This window comes from Polypterus senegalus, chromosome 12 (assembly GCF_016835505.1).
Source record: "Polypterus senegalus isolate Bchr_013 chromosome 12, ASM1683550v1, whole genome shotgun sequence".
NCBI lineage: Eukaryota > Metazoa > Chordata > Cladistia > Polypteriformes > Polypteridae > Polypterus > Polypterus senegalus.
The window spans coordinates 93,360,218-93,382,634 of record NC_053165.1 but is presented as its reverse complement, the minus strand read 5'-3'; the positions used below and the strand labels follow the sequence as shown (position 1 = coordinate 93,382,634).

Genomic DNA, 22,417 nt, shown 5'->3' with positions numbered 1-22,417 from the left:
AAGCTCTGAATTCAATATTAGGACTCTACAGATAAAGAATCTGCTGGAAATGTAATATGAGATGGGCAAAGATTAATTTCCACTCTACACAGGATTCCCCAATCAAAAACCCACCCTCACAACTTTGATGGGTGAAAATGACAACTTTCATTGTGTATTTAATGATGCATTAGGTGTCACTGAAAAAAATGAAATAAAAACACGTAGAAAAAAAAAAATCCATGAAACATTTCATTATGTCTGCTCATATAGATAGATTATACTTTTTTATGGAAATTAAAGCTTCACAGAAGCTCCCACAATAAATTATTGTAATAAAAACAAACCGCACCCAACCAACAACACACATAATAATGTCTGGCATGGATAGCTGAGAGATTCTGCTGTCAGTAACAGGCTTGTAAGTGGCAGTAAAATTAGGTTGTATCATTGTGTTGTTATTAATTTATTTGCACATTTCATAACACATTAATTAATGCATTTGATTATTTTTTTGTCTGAAATATTTCTCCGTATTAGTTTAGTTTTACAATGTTTGGCTGACCTTTTCTTTTTGTCTGACTTGCATGTCCATGATTTAATTAACTGTTTTATACTTACAGGCCATGTCGCATTTCTTGACTCTTCCAGTGATTTTCAGTCATAGACTTTATTTTGCATAATCGCAGGTAGGTGGGGGGCAAGCATGGAGTAGTCCCAACACTGACATACCCAGTGACTCAGTCTACAGGTCTGATTTTGTTAGGATGAGGTGCAAACAGGTTTGATTTTGTCTTAAGTTATAGGGGTGGACACTGTGTATGCAAGCGCTGTCGACCAGTGCGTGCTCAGGAAGAAGTGCAATTCGTACAGTGTTGCATACAAAGAATAAGCACAGAAGTTTTGGACCTTGCAAACCGAACAGAGACTTGTGTGTCTGATATCTCATGTTTTACGTGCAATGATAACATGAAAAAGAGAAAAAAAAAATTTGGGAGTGGTCTCCCCTAGACTGTCCTATATTCAGATAAGATGGATATTTGAGTAAACCGCAAGACAATTATTATATTTTTATATTATGAACACTAAAGAACCATCAACAACAAATCAAATTAATAATATATTGAACAATTATTATAAAGCTAAAGTTGAATAAATCAGACTCTGCAGCTGCATGAATAAAAGGTAAAGTGTGCCACTTTCAGTTAATGGAAATAGCTCAAAGTTTGTAGTTGTACCTAATACTTATATGCAGAATTTGGTTGACCTAAGTGAAAGCGTACTCAAGTTATCTTGTTTACATATACACACATTATTCCAAAAATTATATTTCTGGACTCGGGGAGGTCTAAAAAATTGAGATTCATCAAAATCTCAAAGTGGAATTTTTGGAGGATTCCAATACTTTCCTTATACGAGAAAGTCAGGGAGGTCTAAAATGTTGAGATTCATCAAAATCTCAACATTTGAATCTTTGGATGATTACAATACTTTCCCTATACTTTGTATACGGGAAAGTTAAAAAGAAAAAAAATTGTGGCTGAACTTGTACCTGTAAACCCTTCTGCACAAAAACTGGCTCTGTCGGCTCTCAGACAGAGAGGAGCACGCAGTACTTTGGAAGTGTTGAAACCGTTCTGGAAGGTTATCATGGAGTCGTCTAATTCAACGTGCCCAGTGCTTTTTAGTTGTGTAATCTGACATGGTCCCGACCACAAGAATAGCAATGGCAGACATCCTTTCTGACTAGAAGTCGTGTAATTTGACTTTAGTTTTAGCCAAATGATCAAGTGAGATGCTGATTTCCACTGAATAACTGTTAAAAACTAAACTAAATACTGTATTGGAAACCAATGAAATTGTAAAGCTGTCATGTGCATTTGACAGCTGTAATGCAAGTATGTGCTAAACAGAATCCTATAGTACAGTATTCAATACTGAGCATATGGTATGGTATGTTATTTCAACTTTTTATATATTAAAAAGTGCATTTTTTTAAATGTATAAATTATTTGTGGCACAGTGAGGAATACTTGTATTCGCTATAATTTGTTTTAGTCTAAAAGTTTTATTTGAGCAGAATTATTTTTCCTGTTTTCTCCTCTTAAGTAGTCACTTGCTTATTTTTTATATCTGTATATAAATTTCATATAGCATACACATCAGTTAAATCGTGTAGCCTAACTAGCTTTATTATTTTCTTCATGCTTTTGTAAACTGTTTCAAACTCCTTCACACTAAACCAGATATTCTCAGTGGATTCAGAGACCATTGTGACCCCTTGACTTTCTGTACACTTTGTTTTGTAGATTTAATTTGAAACAAATAAATTTCCCATTTTTGCAGTAACCCATAATGATAAAGTGAAAACATATTTTCAGAAAGTTTGGCAAATGTACAATCAAAAACTGAAATCTCTCCACATCCTGCTCTCTGACCTCTAAAGGTCATGCGAAAAGAGTTTCCTCTCAGTGATTAGTAAAGCATATCAAATTAGAAAGCAAAATATTCAGACCCTTAATTTAGCACTTTGTTGAAGCCCCTTTGACAGCACTTAGAGCTGTGTGAGTCTTCTTGGATAAGTTTCGACAAGCTTTGCATGCCTGGATTGGGGCAGTATATTCCATTCTTCCTGACAGATTCTCTCAAGCTCCATTTGATTGGATGGGGAGCGTCTATAAAATTCCATCATTGGGTCTCTCCACACATTTGTTCTGGTGTTGAAGTCTGGGCTTTGAACAGGCCACTCAAGGACAGTCAGAATCTTGTCCTGAAGCCAATCCAGCATTGTCTTGGCTGTATGCTTTGGGTCATTGTGCTGAAAGGTGAACCATCATTCCATTATGAGGTGGTGTACACTCTGGAGCAGGTTTTGTTCAAGGACCTCTCTGTATCTGGCTGCATTCATTCTTCTCTCAGTTCTAACCATTTCCCTGCCCCTCCCTTTGAGAAATACCACCATTCTTCACTTTAGGGATAGTATTGTGTTAGTGAATTAAAGGAGTGGATGAATGAGAACTACTTGTCTTTAAACACAGATAAAACAGAGTTGTTAATTATTGGAGGGAATCGCGCTGATTGCGACAATATTTTGTCATCATTTAACTCAGTTGGAATCACCATTCATTTTACTGAATCAGCCCACAGTCTTGGAGTTATCTTTGACTCTAGCATGTCATTTTAAAGTACACATTACAAAGTTGTCTAAATCATGTTTCTTAAAAGTTTTGGGAAAATAAGGCTCTTTCTAAATACGCAGGATTCTGAGAAATTGATTCGTGCATTTATATCTAGCAGGATTGACTACTGCAATGCGGTGTTCACTGGATGTTCAAACTGTTCTTTATATAGCCTCCAGTTAATCTAAAATGCTGCTGCAAGAATTATGACAAGAATAAGAAAATACGAACACATAACACCAGTTCTTAAATCCTACACACAAATTTCAAAATTCTCCTTTTAACATATAAACCCTTAAATGGCCAAGGTCCTGCTTACTTGTCTGAACTTATCATGGCTTACAACCCAGAACACACATTAGGATCTCAAGATGCCGGCCTGCTTATGATTCTAAGGATTAATAAAATAACAGTGGGAGGTCGAGGTTTTAGTTACAGGGCCCCTAAACTGTGGACTGGTCTGCCTGTTACTATAAGAGATGCCCCTTTGGTTTCATCTTTCAAATCCCGGCTGAAGACTCACTAATTCAGTTTAGCATACCCTGACTAGAGCTGCTGATTAACTGTACAGACTGCATCTCTGTTGTTAGTTACTTGCATTAAAACATAAGTAATATGATAATTGTAATTTGTTACTAACCCTCACCTATTCTGCTTCTCTTCTCGGTTCTCAAATGTGGCACTTGGTGCCACTGCCCACCTGCCAAGTTGTTTTGCCTGCCTCTCTGATGGAGAATTGCAGGACTCATCGGGTAGAGGGGGCCTTTCATCAGATTGGCTGGCCCAGCACTGTCTCAGCTGTGGAATGGCCAATAGGGGGAAGCAGCTTGATGGCCGAATCATATTATGTGATATCTACTGTTGAATTCTGCTCTGTACTTGTAAAATTTCTATTGCACTATTATATTGTATTGAGGATTACTTGTGTTCTGTACTGTGTATTGTATTTATCCCCTTTGTTTGACACCCACTGCACATCTAACCTTCCTGGAAAGGGGTCTCTCTTTGAACTGCCTTTCCTAAGGTTTCTTCCATTTTTGTTCCCCTACAAGGTTTTTTTTTTTTGGGGAGCTTTTTCTTGTCCTCTTAGAGAGTCGGGGCTGGGGGTCTGTGAAAAGGTGGGGCCTGTTAAAGCTCTTTGCGACATTTGTTGTATGATTTTGGGCTATATAAAAATAAGCTGTATTGTATTAGACAGGTGATGAGCAGTGCAGAAAGGGGTCTGAACACTTTCTGAATCCACTGTACATTATTGAAGCTCATAGACTTATGCATAAACCTCCTTGCTACCATGTACTCAAATATAATTGGCTTGGAGACATTGCTTTCATAGACAGATAGAACCTCTTTCGTATGTTTTGCACTTATTAACGTGTAAAGGCTATGATTGATCTCTAAAGGAATGTGCTCCAGTCAAGTTGGTAACAAGTTTTTTTCTTTCCTCTTAAGTGCAAACATATTTACAATCCTTAAAAATTGAGAAGAGTCTCCACACAAAACTAATTCTGAAAGTGAGTCCTAAAGATATATAATAAGCATCAAATACACCGTGTTTCCCCTATTGCTAGCATATAACCCTGCATTCTTAAAGTGGGCAAGATTGAGTAAAAACCACAACATCTGTAGGCTTTAAAGCTTCTTTCATAGTCCTTTTCTTTTTTGCACTAGCAGTGAAGGGTTAACTTGGGTCTGGAAGAGCTAGTTGAACTAGAATGTTGCCATGTCCTTCTGCAGAGAAGATGATTTATGACACTGTACGCTTTAACAAAAGCTCCAACGTGCCAAGCTACAGTATGTGTTAAAGGGCAGCCTCTGGGGGAATAAACACTGCAAAAGCAGTTATGGCTTATTGTTTGTTGTGGAAATTTTGCGGCTATTTGTTCTCTTGTAAAACAAGTAAATGTTAACCAAATCAGACCCCAAATTCCAAGCAAAGCGGCATTTTGTATGGCTAGAATATTAAGCCTTTTTCTCAGTGGCTAACCTTAAAATTTGTGGTAAGACTTAGAACTTTCAGGAGGTTTCTCTCTCAGTAGGACATTGTAAGGCCCGTCTAGAGGGAAAGTGAGGACGCAGGCCAAGTAGTGAGCTATCCCATACCATAAAGCTGATGCCTGACTCTGAAAAGGTGTAATGCATTCTCCACATGATTTAAGGACAGCAGGTCCTTGGTGAAGGAACACCATCTCTATCTCAACCTGGCAGAGACCAACTTTCTTATTATCTCAGCTCATCCATCAATTTAGCATCACATCTCTGTTTTGCTTGGGAAATTATTTACTAACACCTGCAAAGTCGGTACGCAACCTTGGGGTGGTGATCGATGACCAGCTGTCCTTCACTGACCATATTGCCACAGTCTCTCGGTCTTGCAGTTTCACTCCATACAACATCCACAAGATCAGACAATATCTGATGGGAGTATGCAGCTAAGCTCCTGGTCCAGACTTTAGACTGCTGCACCACTCTGCTGGCAGGAGTACCAGCAAGTGCTACCAAGCTACTGCAGATGATTTGAAATGCAGCAGTGTATCTGGTGATCAATCAGTCAATGCGAGCACATGCCACTGTATTAGCTATATATTAGCATACATTCAGTTCAAATTCTTGATATTTGCCTACAGTGTAGTCAGTGGGTCAAAACCTATTATACACACACACACATTCACACACACATACACTCACCTAAAGGATTATTAGGAACACCTGTTCAATTTCTCATTAATGCAATTATCTAATCAACCAATCACATGGCAGTTGCTTCAATGCATTTAGGTGTGTGGTCCTGGTCAAGACAATCTCCTGAACTCCAAACTGAATGTCAGAATGGGAAAGAAAGGTGATTTAAGCAATTTGAGCGTGGCATGGTTGTTGGTGCCAGACAGGCCGGTCTGAGTATTTCACAATCTGCTCAGTTACTGGGATTTTCACGCACAACCATTTCTAGGGTTTACAAAGAATGGTGTGAAAAGGGAAAAACATCCAGTATGCGGCAGTCCTGTGGGCGAAAATGCCTTGTTGATGCTAGAGGTCAGAGGAGAATGGGCCGACTGATTCAAGCTAATAGAAGAGCAACTTTGACTGAAATGACCACTCGTTACAACCGAGGTATGCAGCAAAGCATTTGTGAAGCCACAACACGCACAACCTTGAGGCGGATGGGCTACAACAGCAGAAGACCCCACCGGGTACCACTCATCTCCACTACAAATAGGAAAAAGAGGCTACAATTTGCACGAGCTCATCAAAATTGGACAGTTGAAGACTGGAAAAATGTTACCTGGTCTGACGAGTCTCGATTTCTGTTGAGACATTCAAATGGTAGAGTCAGAATTTGGCGTAAACAGAATGAGAACATGGATCCATCATGCCTTGTTACCACTGTGCAGGCTGGTGGTGGTGGTGTAATGGTGTGGGGGATGTTTTCTTGGCACACTTTAGGCCCCTTAGTGCCAATTGGGCATCGCTTAATTGCCATGGGCTACCTGAGCATTGTTTCTGACCATGTCCATCCCTTCATGACCACCATGTACCCATCCTCTGATGACTACTTCCAGCAGGATAATGCACCATGTCACAAAGCTTGAATCATTTCAAATTGGTGTCTTGAACATGACAATGAGTTCACTGTACTAAAATGGCCCCCACAGTCACCAGATCTCAACCCAATAGAGCATCTTTGGGATGTGGTGGAACGGGAGCTTCGTGCCCTGGATGTGCATCCTACAAATCTCCATCAACTGCAAGATGCTATCCTATCAATATGGGCCAACATTTCTAAAGAATGCTTTCAGCACCTTGTTGAATCAATGCCACGTAGAATTAAGGCAGTTCTGAAGGCGAAAGGGGGTCAAACACCGTATTAGTATGGTGTTCCTAATAATCCTTTAGGTGAGTGTATATAAGGATGCCACATCGCTTGATGGAAATGAAAATGATCAACCTACCCCGAAAATCAAAGTAAAAAAATGATGCGGCAGGCTAGCCCATTTTGCTGAAATTTAATTTTCAACTCCAAATGGTACTCTGTAGTTTATAATAAACCTGTGCTTGTATGTCAGGCATAATCCTAATGAGACGACGGATGGTGTCCTAGGGGATCTCCCAGATCTGGACCAGGGCATCACTGAGCTTTTGGACAGTCTGAGGCATCGGATGGACTGAAGCATAATGTCCTAGATGTGTTCTATTTGATTGAGGTCAGGCGAGTGAGTGTGGGGGCCGGTCAATGGTATCAATTCCTTTAACCTCCAGGAACTGCCTGCATACTCTCACCACATGAGGCTGGGCATTGTGGTACACCAGGAGGAACCTAAGACCCACTGCACCAGCTTAGGGTCTGACAATGGGTCCAATGATTTCATCCCGATACCTAATGGCAGTCAAGGTGGCATTGTCTAGCCTGTAGAAGTCTGTGCGTCCCTCCATGGATATGCCTCCCCAGACCATCACTGACCTACCACCAAACCGGCCATGCTGAACGATTTTACAGGCAGCCTAATGTTCTCCATGGCTTCTCCAGACCCTTTCACATCTGTCACATGTACTTGGGGTGAACCTGCTGTCATCTGTAAAAAGCACAGGGCACCAGTGGTGGACCTGCCAATTCTGATATTCTATGGCAAATGCCAATCGAGCACCACAGTGATGGACAGTGAGCACAGGGTCCACTAGAAGACATCAGGCCCTCAGGCCACCCTCATGAAGTCTGTTTTTTATTGGTCAGAGATATTCACACCAGTGGCTTGCCTGCTGGAAGTCATTTTGTAGGCTCTGGCAGTGCTCATCCTGTTCCTCCTTGCCCAAAGGAGCAGATACCGGTCAGTCCTGCTGATGGGTTAAAGACCTACTACGAGGGGCCCTGTCCGGCTCTCCTAGAGTAACTGCCTGGAATCACCTCTATGCCCTTGAGACTGTGCTGGGAGACACAGCAAACCTTTTGGCAATGGCACGTATTGATGTGCCATCCTGGAGAAGTTGGACTACCTGTGCCAGCTCTGTAGGGTCCAGGTATCGCCTCATGATACTGACCCCAGCCAAATGGAAAACGAGTGAAAAAACAGATGAGGAGGGAAAAATGTTAGTGGCATCCACCTTTTAAACCATTCATTCCTGTTTTGGGGGTCATCTCATTGTTGCCCCTCTAGTGCACCTGTTGTTAATTTCATTAATACCAAAGTAGCTGAAACTGATTAACAAGCCCCTCTGCTACTTATATGACCAGATCAATAGCCCAAACGTTTCATTGACTTGATGCTATATACTCTCATTAAAAATTGTTCCTTTAATTTTTTTGACGATTACATATATACATATATATATAATCCATTATCCAACCTGCTATATCCTAACTACAGGGTCACGGGGGCATGCTGGAGCCAATCCCAGCCAACACTGGGTGGAAGGCAGGAAACAAACCCCGGGTAGGGCGCCAACCCTCCGCCTCATATATATCTAGGATAAACCCCTGAAGCCCTGTGCTCCTTCTCAACCACTCAAGTCTGCTGATGAGTGGTGTCTGTTGATGCCACCTCTGGCTCTTTTCATGTGTAACTGCTAGCTGGTGGAGTAAGCTGCACAACTTCATTCTAACTTCGGAGCCCCTCAATATGTTTATGAAGTGTCTGAAGACTTCCTTGTTCCGTGAAATTCAGTCTAACTGATGCTTTTGTAACCTAGAAATTGTAAGTAGCGTGTATTTTGTTCTGAGCTCTTTACTTGTGATGATCAAATTGTAACCTGTCCTGCAACCCTTGTTCCCAATCTATCCCCCAGACTGATGTAAATCCGATTATGTTGACTTCTTTTGGTTAAAAACGTCTGCTAAGCAAGTGAATGCAAATATATGATGTAAAGAAATATATTTGGAGATATCTTAAAATGAGATTCTGTATCTAAAAAGCTCAGCTAGATTTTAAGGTATCTGAAATTCTTTTAAGGATTTCTAAATGTTAATTTGACAAGTCATTGGGTGCTGTCGTAATTGTTAATTCCATTGTCGTTATTGATTATGAATGCTTACCTCGCTCAAGCTGTGAGCAAACTATGAGTCACTCAACAGCAAAAAAGGCATTGTATTAGTCAGCGAATATTTCGTACTACAATTACCATGATCCGCACGATCACGTGCCATTTACCAATAAGAAGCAGTCCAAAAACCTTAGACCACAGATCCCAGAAGCCACTGCTTCCGTCGTCTCTTCCGCTTAGTGCACGCGGCCAGCCCAAGTTACCGCCCCTAGTTTACTCAGCTTTTCGTTTCATTTGTCGCCGTCAGGGACTGGTTCAGCGAGTGTTTTTGGTTAGTGCTGTTTTGGTTTACGTAGGCGTTGGGTTGAGTGCGAGGCCGAAAGTCTGAAATAAAGGAATTAAAGAATTTCTCTTGCTACTGGAAGTGATCATCAAGCTGAACACTGAAGATTTTTCCGACAGGAGCAGTTGCCAACAACTCCTTTAATCTATATTGAAGAATTAAAGGCGAGGCCGGTGATGCGAGAGGAGAAGGTAAGAAGAGTCGTCAACTGCCACCCCCCACCCCCCGTCCCTTCTCACTGGGCCGAATCTCCGTGGCAGTAGTTTGCGCATCGAAGACGCCCAGCTTACATGTTTGCCTCAGATGAAGAGCCAAAGATCCGAAAGCCGCCGAGACCTTTGGACGCGAGCCCGCTAGTGGCACTGTTGGGTCTAAAACAGCTTGTTGCGTGCTTATCCGTTTTCTACGTAAGTGTGAGACAGAACGAGAGATCGGTCTCATGCGTCACTTTAAATGTCATTAAGTACGAAGCGGACTTCCCATGTGGAAGCAACTGCAATGGGCACACTGCCAGATGGCTGATTGTTTCTATAGACCGATCGCTGATTGTTTTGTTTTCACACGGTAGTACTTATATTATTACCGTATGGTTCGTTTCACGTAAGATGACTTAGTTATTGCTCCGTATGAGGGATTGTGAGGGTTTTCGAGATTGTGCCTTACATGGACTGCGATGGATAACAGTATGTCATAATAGATGCACGTGCATGTGTTTGTTCAAGATTTAGCTATGTTTTCCTATATGTATTAGTGATTTTTAACTGCCATTGTCAAACCAGTGTCTCCAGCAAGGCTTGTTTACTTTTGCGTCATACACCGGAATTAATATTTCCACACGTCGTTCTAATTGTTATATAGTCATTTTGTCTGCTGGCTAATGAAAATAACCATCAAGCAGCAGTATTTTTTATAATTCATTGTCACTTGCGCTTGTGCGACCTTTTCATTCTTTGCACTGTATTTATATTCCGTTTTCTCCAATAAGTTAAGAAAAGTGAATTAGAAAGGTGAAACTGAAAAAAAGATTGTTGCTCATATCACCTGTGCTTCCAGTTTATTGCTCTTGTGTCAGCTTTTGTTAGTTTGTATGGAACCTTATTTATGCCAAAATTAATTGCAGTCCAAAACGTTAACTAAATTTCAGTGCAATGATTATGCACATGGTGCATTTAATTTCGACACTGGATTTATTGTGCCCTAATTAAAAACATATCCACCAAGTAATCGATTACAGCACACAGTTATTGCACCAGTTTAAAATAAAATGCCAAAGCATATTGCATTTTATTTCATGTTCATAGATTATGTACAATAATTAAAAGCAGTGCTAACATGTTGCATTTTTCTTAGAAGGTGAGTGTACTACATTTCAATTCAATACCATGCCAAACCTGAATTTAATCAAGTAACCAATCTGCATCAGAAGAAAGAGCAAGGGCTGTCAACAATTGAGTTAAGGGGTGTTCCAACCACAAGTGTGTTCAACAAGCGCTAAAGGTGATGAACAGGGATTTGATAAGGCATGTAGTCGGCTGTCTCATTGAACAGCTGGAAGCTGATGATTTCATTCTCTTCCATGTTAGCTGGCTGCTTGAAAGGGCGGGTGTAATATGGAAACCGCAACAAGTATTTGCAACTGCTACAGAAACATCCTTAGAACACATTTAAGTGTTAATGTCTCAAAGAGCTGCAGTGTACGATTACATTGATCATCAATCGAGGTGTCTGTACAAAGGTAATCCCCTAAATATGTTTTGTAAATACCAGGTGATAGGGACAACAGCACCAGAAATTGCTAAAACTTATTCATGTGTCGGTCAGGACTATTACAAGAAGAATGAAACAATATGATATAAGGCAAGCGTAACACATTATTTAGTCAATTAGACATAGGAATGAACTTTCTCAGCAAGACTTAAAACATACTTCTCAAGGTTTCAATTAAGTACTCCACATTAACGGACATTTTACTTGTTGCCAGATCACTGAAAGTTTTGGAAGTGGAATGCTTATTATTTCAGGTGTTCATGCTGTTGCCCCATATCTTGACGCTGATGTCATTTGATTTCCTTTAGTTTTGCCATGTGGTCTTGAATTGAAAAGTAATTACAATTGGAGCAGCCACTAAGTAAATGTAATGGTTTTGCTTTGCTTTAGTTATGACCTACGTTGGATGGATACTGTTTAAAATACAGAGTACAATACTCTTTTGTACTGCATTTTATACTGATGTGAAGATTACAGTGAAAAGAATTCAATCATTTAGTTGATATGTCTATTAAGTAAAGAAAATCCTGCGACGAGAAGAAATTTTTTGGAAGATTCTTTCAAGTCCCGTGAGTCGAGATTTTGGCCATGAGATGTTTTCAAGTCCCGTTCTCCTCTTAACCATTTTCAGCCGCGCACAGGGTAGTCTCACCTCTCATTCGTGTGAATACTTTTGACAGACACAGTTCATGTTCTCTCAGCACTTATAAATTTTAACGTTTTCCTCACTTTAAGTTCCCAATTAAAGAAGATGTATTATGTCCAAATTTTATTGAAGAATTTCATCATGAGGGGTTATCAACAGAAGAAATGAGTACATGGGCAATCCACCGAGAAATGATGAAGTGAAACAAATTGACACCAAAAATGTCAATCGGCAATCCTAGCACCGAGAAACGATAAAGAAAAACAAATTAAGACGAAAAATGTCAATCGGCAATCCTAGCACCGAGAAATGATAAAGAGAAACAAATTAAGACTAAAAATGTCAATATGCAATCCTAGCACCGAGAAACAAAGAAGTCAAACGAATTAATACCAAAAATGTCTATCGGTTATACGGCAAGTTGGTTAAATGCGTATCAATAGACTTTGCTGAAACAGTTGGTGGTGATCATGTAGAAGATGAAAACATCAGCTTACAATATAACAAAGAATATCAACAACCGTTAACACCGTCCGTTCTTCCACTGGCCAAATTAATGTTGATAGGATGTATCTTTAGGAGATAACATTACACAACAAAGGAGATCTTGATATTCCATTCATAGTAAAACGTTAACAATTTCCCGTTAGAATAGCTTTTGCAAAGACAATTTACAAAGCTCTGAGCCAAACAATCGAAATAATCATTTTATTTAATAGAGAGAAAGAAACAAAATTCAGTAACGGGAAGTTATACGTTGCATTGTCACGATGAAAGTCCAAACACAGAATCAAAATTCAAAGCGATATTGACGAAAATTGAATTAAAAAAATTGTTTTTACTGAAGTTTTACAGTGAAAGTGTAAGTTTAAAAAGTTTTTGCGTGTTCATTTCAAAGCCAAACAGAATGAAATCGTATTACGCAACGAATAATTCTAACGCAACATGAAACATAATTTACTTTCAAATTATTTACATTTTACTATTTTTTTTTTAGTATGGTTAATTACTTGCTTACTTGCCAATGTAAAATAGTTAGTAAATTGTACATTCGCATCCCCATACGTGAGCAACAGAACCTGAAAGAGGCTAGCACATAGTGCAGGCACGGGGTTTGGCAAGTGAAGTGAGCAGGGGGCCCCCTAGTTTTTTAATATGACGCAAACCGTGGCAAAATGAAATGTACCACCATTGTGGCATGGTTAACACATTGGATTGCATTTAATTTTGGCATGAAAAAGTTTGCAGTATACTAATTCAAGAAAGCAAAATCTAAGCTCAGAAAAGTGAATTAAAAAAATGAAAATGAATAAGGGAGTTTCTGATATCTCTGCTTCTAGTTTATTGTGTAATTTTGAGCTACAGTTCTAAAAAGTACATGTAAACAATTGTCACATTCCTTGATCTTCCACTTTGCCTTGGGTAAAGGTTACTGCCAGATATGCTGTAATTAATCATGTTATAATCTTTATTACTATACAAAGAAAAGCGATTAATCTTGGTTGGGTATGGAGAAGCATTGCTTCTAACTTTAAAGTCCCGAGATGGATTCCTAGCCAGGTCGCAAAGTGGGTACAGTTTGTGTATTTTCTCTGGGTTCTTTAGTTTCTTCCCATATCTTAAAGATGTGCTAATTTGCATTTAGAGGTAATCATGGTGCCACAGAGTATTGAATAGTATGTGCAAGTAAGAATTTCAGTGTGCTCTGTACATGTCACATTAATGACCCTATACAGCTATAAATTGGCATAATGTAGGACAGCGTGTGTACACACATTAGCACAGTGTTCAGGGTTGGTTCCTGCCTTGCCTGCTTTGGTGCTCTTGACAGTTATGACTTTCTACTACAGTGTCAATATAAAACCTAATCTGTATATATGAGTAGTTTTATTAGGAGACGCATATTGAAATTGCTTAAGTTTTGCATGTATCTCATATATACTCTATATATGCAGCTTGAAGAGGAAAGAGCAGGTAACATAAATAGGAGGGGAAGGAGGTAAAGCCATTGCAGATAAAGGGAGAAAAACTGGCATTCGAGAAGATGAAGGGAGAGATTAAAAAGTTGGTCAGTCATTAAGACCTGGAGAAATACAGTATGTCATTCCAGGGTGAAAATGAGCACAGTTTATCTGTTTTTCTTTGAATGGTGTCTTTAAAGTTCTGTGAACTACACAACCGGAGAGGGCAATGCGGCAATGATCAAAGGATGTAAAGCATTCTACAATAGACTTTGTAAGGTCTTTGATCTTAATGGCTTGAATGTGCTTCCAGAAACAGTCCGCTAGCTTCCTCCATGTTTCACCTGTGTAGATGGCTGGACACATCCTGCAAGAAATGCAGTAAATAAGATTTTTAGTCTGGAAAGAGACCAGCTGTTAAATATTAAATCCCCACATTTAAAATGTGTGTGTGTAAATATATTTTATGTATATAAGTGTACATATGGCAGAATTTTTAAATTACAAGCTTAATGAAATGTTCATATTTATAGAATAATAGTTAAAGTGAACTATAAACTAAAACTCTGTTTTATCTACCCAAATATTTGAATGCAATTCATTTCTTATTACTCATAATAGTGTAAGGCATTTGTTTGTGTTTTAGTATGTAAAGCATTTGTAAAGCATTCTTTGTTTATAGTGTGCTTGTATGCATTTGTAGTGATGAATGTGTTTATAATGTGAATATCTCTGTATATTGAATTAGTGCTTGTGTACAGCTACAATTTCTTTCCACTTTATCATTGCTAAGTCTTTCTTATATAGATGGCTAATAAAAAATGATCTATTCAGTTATCTCTACCCACTTTATTCTATTTATCTAGAGAAAATTAGGAACCAACCCTTAACAATAGGCCAATCCATTGCAGGACTCATTTTGGGCCAGTTTAAGGGGCATCTTTGGGATGTGAAAGGGAGCCTGCAGTATATGGGAAGAAACTCCTGTAAATCCATGGAGTATGTACTAGTAAACTACAAGCAAACACTTTGCTGGAGTTCAAAAATGGCATTCTGGATTTGTTAGACTACCACCTGCTATCATTTGTCCTTAACAGGCTGTTTCTGTGCTTTTTCCAAGCCTAAGTGGTGTACCTGTTTTGAGGCTGAAATGTTTGTCTTCTCTATGTACTGTATACTGGGGGCCTCCTGCTGGCTACTGGGCCCTAGCAGTTGTTTACTTTGCTTATATCATTACACTTGAAACTAGATGGCTTTTATTAGATAAAAGTAAAGTGTAATTACTCACTAGTATAAAAATAATGAATTGCACTAGAAATGTGCATATTCCAAGATTGTAGTATCATAAACAAAGTGTGCAAGAGTCAAAATAATTCTGGCTCTGGACTGTATTTTCCAACAAGATAAATCATAGAAATACTAAAATACAAGCCATACTTTGTACATCTATAGTGTACATGCAGTGTAACATATAAGAAGAAGCTAATAAATAATACTAATGCACTGTTTATTTTAATGTACCCGTTTTTCATATTCCTTTAGGATGTTATGGTGGTGCAGTGGTTAGCTTTGTTGCCACTCGGCTCCAGGATACTAGCCGTCTGTAATGTATATCTTCTCCACATATGTAATCACCGAGTAGTTTGTTTTTTGTGCAACATGCCAAAAACATCCATCCATCCATCCATCCTCTTCCGCTTATCCGAGGTCGGGTCGCGGGGGCAGCAGCTTAAGCAGAGAGGCCCAGACTTCCCTCTCCCCGGCCACTTCTTCCAGCTCTTCCGGGAGAATCCCAAGGCGTTCCCAGGCCAGCCGGGAGACATAGTCCCACCAGCGTGTCCTTGGTCTTCCCCGGGGCCTCCTCCCGGTTGGACGTGCCCGGAACACCTCACCAGGGAGGCGTCCAGGAGGCATCCTGATCAGATGCCCGAGCCACCTCATCTGACTCCTCTCGATGCGGAGGAGCAGCGGCTCTACTCTGAGCCCCTCCCGGATGACTGAGCTTCTCACCCTATCTTTAAGGGAAAGCCCAGACACCCTGCGGAGGAAACTCATTTCAGCCGCTTGTATTCGCGATCTCGCTCTTTCGGTCACTACCCATAGCTCATGACCATAGGTGAGGGTAGGAGCGTAGATCGACTGGTAAATTGAGAGCTTTGCCTTATGGCTCAGCTCCTTTTTAACCACGACAGACCGATGCAGAGCCCGCATCACTGCGGATGCCGCACCGATCCGCCTGTCGATCTCACGCTCCATTCTTCCCTCACTCGTGAACAAGACCCCGAGATACTTGAACTCCTCCACTTGGGGCAGGATCTCTCCCCCAACCCTGAGAGGGCACTCCACCCTTTTCTGGCTGAGGACCATGCTCTCGGATTTGGAGGTGCTGATTCTCATCCCAGCCGCTTCACACTCCGCTGCGAACCGATCCAGAGAGAGCTGAAGATCACGGCCTGATGAAGCAAACAGGACAACATCATCTGCAAAAAGCAGTGACCCAATCCTGAGTCCACCAAACCGGACCCCTTCAACACCCTGGCAAAAACAAATGAATTTAATTTATTCACTAACCTAAATGGTCCCAGTGTGAGTAAGTATGAGTAAAAATGAGTTTGTCCCTAACAGTGCTATGTGATAGGCTGGTGTTCCATCCAATGTTACACTTGATGCCTCCAGAAAAGGCTTTCCATTATCTGGTAATAAAAAAATGTTGTGGATGAGTGAATTTTCTAAAATTAATCATTAGCCTCTAGCTAGTCTTCATTCTCATATAAGCATTCTTGGTGAAGCTTGTAGTTCTTATACATTTGGAGGTGATCCGGATAGATGAGAACAGTCAGATAAGGAGTGTGCAATATGTATCGTCTACCATAATATCTTGATTGTTTTAATGATTTACGAGCTGAAATTATCGAGCATGTCACTCACTTTGCAGAAAACAATCAGGTAAGGAGTGTGCAATATGTATCATCTACCATAATCTCTTAATTGTTTTAATGATTTACGAGCTGAAATTATCAAGCATGTCGCTCACTTTGAAGAAATGCATCTTGAGTGTCCTCACATTCACTGTCTCATGTAACCTAACAGGATAGACTACTGCATATGAGCACATAGGCGTGCATTGTCAGCACACCAGAAGTACGGAGCCCCATAGGTGTCGGGCAAAAAAAAAAAAAAATCAGTTTGATTAAGTTATTTTTATTTCTGTAAGAAGCATGTGCCTGTTGGCTCATTTTATTTTGCAAGTCAAGCGGAGTGGTGGCTGTGAGGCCACTGGTATCCCGAAGGTTGCCGTTTTGAATCCCTGTCACTGCCAAAAGAGATCCTACACTGCTGGGCCCTTGAGCAAGGCCCTTAACCTTCAATTGCTCCAGGGGTGCTGTACAATGGCTGACCCTGCACTCTGACCCCAAGGAGTATGCGAAAACTAATAAATTTCTAATATGAGAAATTGTATAAGGCGAAATGAAGAAAAAAGAAAAAAAAAAGCCGTCTTGGCTGGGGGGTCCCCTGACCCATGTATAAATTACGTACCCAACCATTCTACTCAAACCATTATTATACATCCGAACCGACCACAGGTGGGTAAAAAAGAAAAAAAAAAAGTCTTTTGGGAGCTGATTAAAAAAGAAAAAACAAAAAAAAAAAAAAGCAGGAATTCAGGCAAGGTGAGTTTTTGCACTCTGCCATTGAAAAATAGATCAAGAGCTACTTGATGCCTGAGGTGCGCAGTGGTGTCAATCCACTTGAGTGGTGGAAAAGCACAAGAAGTACATTTCCCCAAATTGGAGAAACTTGCAAAAAAGTACCTGTATGGCCCTGTCTCAAGTAGCCCTTCTGAGAAGGATTTCAGCGCTGGTAAAAAATATAGTAACAGGTAACCATGCTGCCCTGAAGCCAGATGCTGTGGACAGACTGGTGCTTCTGTCACACAACTTGAAGTTTCCTCACTAATTTTACATTGTTTTTTTCTGATCTTTATGCAATATTGGACAGAAGTTGAAGTTAGTAAATATTCTAAAAATGTTACTGGTTTGGGTTTTTTTGAGTGCAATATATGATAGAACTTGTCTACAAATGCTGTAGTTTTTTTTTTTTGCTGTGCAGTATTTGACAAAACGTTGGATTTTTACACTATAGTACGCTATGCTAGATTTTTATTCTTGTTTGTTTGCTTCACAATTCACCTAACAGCAGAGCAGTTTGTTTATCCAGACTGTAATGGTCATTCCCTGTAGTTCAATTACGATTAGTATTTTATTCCCTTTGGATTTGTATCTTGCTTACATTAAGGGTAAGTGCCTGTTTAAAATGCACTCAATGTGACAGTTGTTGTTGGTCTTTTGTGTAAATTCTGTAGGCCAGTTTGAAATGGTTTACTTATACTTTCACCGTTTGATCTTAGTAATATTTTAACTGGTGATTTTAGTGTTTTTGTGTTACTTTGTTTGAGCTTTTAGTAAATAAATAAGACCCACTTTCCTTATCTGTTGTTTCCATTAATCTCATTAGTAAGCTATAGTTAATGTCCTATTAACAAGACCAAGCTACAGTAGATCAGTAAGACTTTTACAAAAAAGTTTTTAAAGGATGCAAAATATCATTTAACCAGTAATGGCGCATAATACACTCTACTTGAGCATTCTTAGTTTTCGTATTAAATAAGGATTTTCTATTATATAAGGACTCCATATTACATCTGCTGCTAACTGTCTGTCTTTTTGTACATCTCATAAGCTTTTCTATAATTCACCTTCTCCTTTTTTTTTTTATTATTATTTATTTTTTTTTTTTTTTTTACTGTAATTGGCTTTTGCAGTAATGACTATTACACATTGTACACAGGTCTACTTTACAAGTTCTAATGTTACTTATCTCATATGTTACACTTTAAACTTTTTATATTTTATTGTACTACGAAGTTGGTAGAGAGAAACAGTGTTTCGATTCTCCTGTATGTTCTGCACATAAAGTGAATTAACAATAAAAGTCTATTTGATTTGGTTTGATTTGATTCATCCTCCTCCTCTGTACGTTTATGTACAATATGTATCGTCTACCATAATATCTTGATTGTTTTAATGATTTACGAGCTGAAATTATCGAGCATGTCACTCACTTTGCAGAAAACAATCAGGTAAGGATTGTGCAATATGTATCATCTACCATAATCTCTTAATTGTTTTAATGATTTAAGAGCTGAAATTATCAAGCATGTCGCTCACTTTGAAGAAATGCATCTTGAGTGTCCTCACATTCACTGTCTCATGTAACCTAACAGGATAGACTACTGCGTATGAGCACATAGGCGTGCATTGTCAGCACACCAGAAGTACGGAGCCCCATAGGTGTTAGGCAAAAAAAAAAAAAATCAATCAGTTTGATCAAGTTATTTTTATTTCTGTAAGAAGCATGTGCCTGTTGGCTCATTTTATTTTGCAAGTCAAGCGGAGTGGTGGCTGTGAGGCCACTGGTATCCCGAAGGTTGCCGTTTTGAATCCCTGTACGTTTAGCATTCATTTGCTCAGTGGTTGATGCGCTTGCTGCTTCCTGAGCAGCTCTTCTTTTCTCCACCCTAGCGGCTCGCTTCCTCTCTTTCTTTGTTGGCATCTTTTCACGTTAAAATTGATTAAGTCGGCGTATGTGTTTCAATTACCTAGTACGCTTTCCTTAATTTTTCACATGCACTGGCACTTAAGTCTTCAATGTGCCTCAAGAATAATTTAAGATATGAAGAGGTAGGGGAAGTGACGGCGAAGGTGGTAGGGAATGAGAACTGCACCCATACGGATGCGCCGCCCTGCTGGCTGCTGCCAAAAGTTCATTCTACAATAAAATAACAGTGAAAACAGCAACAACCTTGGAGGTCAATCATCATCCCGAAAGCGGATAAGACGTTACATAGTTTGTGTACCAAATTTCAGGTCAATAGGTCAAATGGTTTGTGAACTACAGGTAATTTAAAATCCTGGACAGACAAACGGACAGCCACGGTAGCGTATCTATACTAATAAAAGGCAAAGCCCTAACTCACTGACTCTTCACTAATTCTCCAACTTCCCGTGTAGGTAGAAGGCTGAAATTTGGCAGGCTCATTCCTTACAGCTTGCTTACAATAGTTAAGCAGGTTTCATTTCGAAATTCTACGCGTAACGGTCATAACGGTTGACAACGTCTGACATGTTGAGCTTTCTTATTTATGGCCCCATCTTCACGAAATTTGGTAGGCGGCTTCGCTGTGCTAACCAAAACCGATGTGCTTACTTATTTCGGTGGTAAGACGCCACTGTTGGCCGCCATATTAAACTTTCCAACGTCGGACTCACTCATCACTAATTGTCCAACTTCCCGTGTAGGTAGAAGGCTGAAATTTGTCAGGCTCATTCCTTACAGCTTACTTACAAAAGTTAAGCAGGATTCATTTTGAAATTCTATGCATAATGGTCGACAACGTCTGCCATGTTAAACTTTCTTATTTATGGCCCCATCTTCATGAAATTTGGTATGCGGCTTCCCTGCGCTAACCGAAACAGATGTACGTACTTATTTCGGTGGTATGACGCCACTGTCGGCCGCCATATTGAACTTTCCAACGGTCTTTGTTACTTATGGGCCCATCTTCAAGGAATTTGGTACGCGGGTTCCCAACGCTAACTGAATCCTACTTCCGTACATATATATGTCCATAGCCTGCAGCTCGGTCGCCATGTGAGGCCCACGTTGTTGGCTGCCTGCCTATATAAGGCCGTCCGTCGCTCCGGTCTCTTCATTCCCTTCCTTGCTTCACCACGGGATTCGCGTCTCCCTGCTGATAACTGCAGCCTTTTTATTTAATCCACGGCTTCTCCGCTGTTTTATTGTTCGTTTGTTACGATTATAGTTATTGTGTAGGTATTTTAGAGTTACTTTACATTGTTCAGGTACCCATTTCCTTTATCGTTACGACCGTACCCCCATTAACATGTCTATCGAGGTGATCACCATCGATCAAAGAACTGTCACTTACCGAGTGGTTTCAATGCCCAGAGATGCCGCCTGCCTTTTCCATTCTCTGTGTTACATATCAGGCTCAAGCTTGATATCCGGAGGAACATTGTGTCTTATGTATTGAATGACTGGACAGGTTCAAGGTCTGGAGTAATGATGGTACAGGAGATAATTATACTACACGGGAGCACTAGAAGAGTGAAATGCTTAAGCCCTTCACCTATGGTTCTGCATGTGAGTTGAAGGCTGCCACTGAATTGGTCGGTTGTCGGTTTCAAGTGTACCGAAATGGGCAAATAATTTATACCTTTTGACAACCGCCAATGCCTCTTAAACATCTTAGATTCACAGGTGATGATTTCAGTAGTGGACACTTTAAAGTTTATGAATGTTTAAACTCTGAAAAGCTGGATTCGAAGTTATCGAAACCGGTTGTGTGCTTACAACGCTTGACAGATGCCGAACATCATTTCAACACAACAAGTCCTGCAAATACTGCCGCAATTGAAACAAACCATGAATCTCAAACCGATTATGACAGCAGCAATCCAAGATGTGAGATTTGAGACAGGATTACTGTTCACATGGCCAACTATACGTTGCATGCTCAAGAGTAAGCTCAGCGCACAGCTTTGTCATATTACAACCGGAGGGCCAAACTAACAATGTGGTATACAAAGAGATCCTTAACAAATAATTATTGGTATATTTTCCCTCAGTTTAAAAATGTTTACTTTTCTTCTTAATAAAACTTTTAAGGCAGTACTTCGCCGCTGCGAAGCGCAGGTATTTTGCTAGTTATATATAAAGATTATCATTATCATCAAAGTCCCAGAAAATCTCGAGAATTAATTTTTTTTGCCTACTGTTGGGGATGGAATGGTACTCTGGGTGTATTAATTCCTTGACATCTGTTTGGATCCTTTGTTTCCATCTATTTAGCTGGTAGGTAGAATATAGCCTGTGTTCAAAGATTAATGGATGATTGAATGAAAAGGTCATATAAGGATTGTTTTACTGAGTCAGGAAATCAATGTTAGTGACAATACAAAGTCAAAATAAAGCAATCCTTCATTTCCACTCGTCCTTAAAATGGGCAACTGCTGTAATACTGGAGATTGATGTTAAATATGGGCCTAAAATGCTTACTTCTAGCATGTCAGAAAGCAAGTTGAGAGTTTGCTATTTATGGAAGTAAGAAAGCAAAGATAGTTTGGGGAAATGGCATGTTGTCAAGTGTTACTGAGTGTTTCAGGCATTTATTACATTTTATGGCCTATATACAAACTAAATTATGTATTCAAATCTTAAAACAAAAATATGAGTGTTTATTGCATTATCAAGTTGCTTGACCATCTTGTATCATTTATTTTACTGTAGAAACCTCAGTTATCAATTGCATGATTAACAGTGCACTTAACCACAAAGTGGAGAGAGAAAATACAAGACAAGAAGTAATGGATGAAATCTGATCAAAACTAAACTAACCTGTGTGTCAGCTGAAATTTGATGGCACCACTTTAAGTAACCTTCAGGGAGAGCTGATCTCATAAAAGGGAGTGGCTTAAAATAGTGTCTCCAG

General features: G+C 39.7%; 1 protein-coding gene across 1 annotated transcript in view; it reads left to right on the top strand.

Annotated features, from left to right (window-relative positions):
- Positions 1-9,408: 9,408 nt before the first annotated feature.
- The window catches only part of tyk2 (tyrosine kinase 2), a 75,060-nt gene continuing 62,051 nt past the window's right edge, over positions 9,409-22,417 (top strand). The window contains exon 1 of the mRNA XM_039772939.1: positions 9,409-9,662. The gene's annotated coding sequence lies outside the window, so the exon portion shown is untranslated. The remainder of the gene's footprint in view (positions 9,663-22,417) is intronic.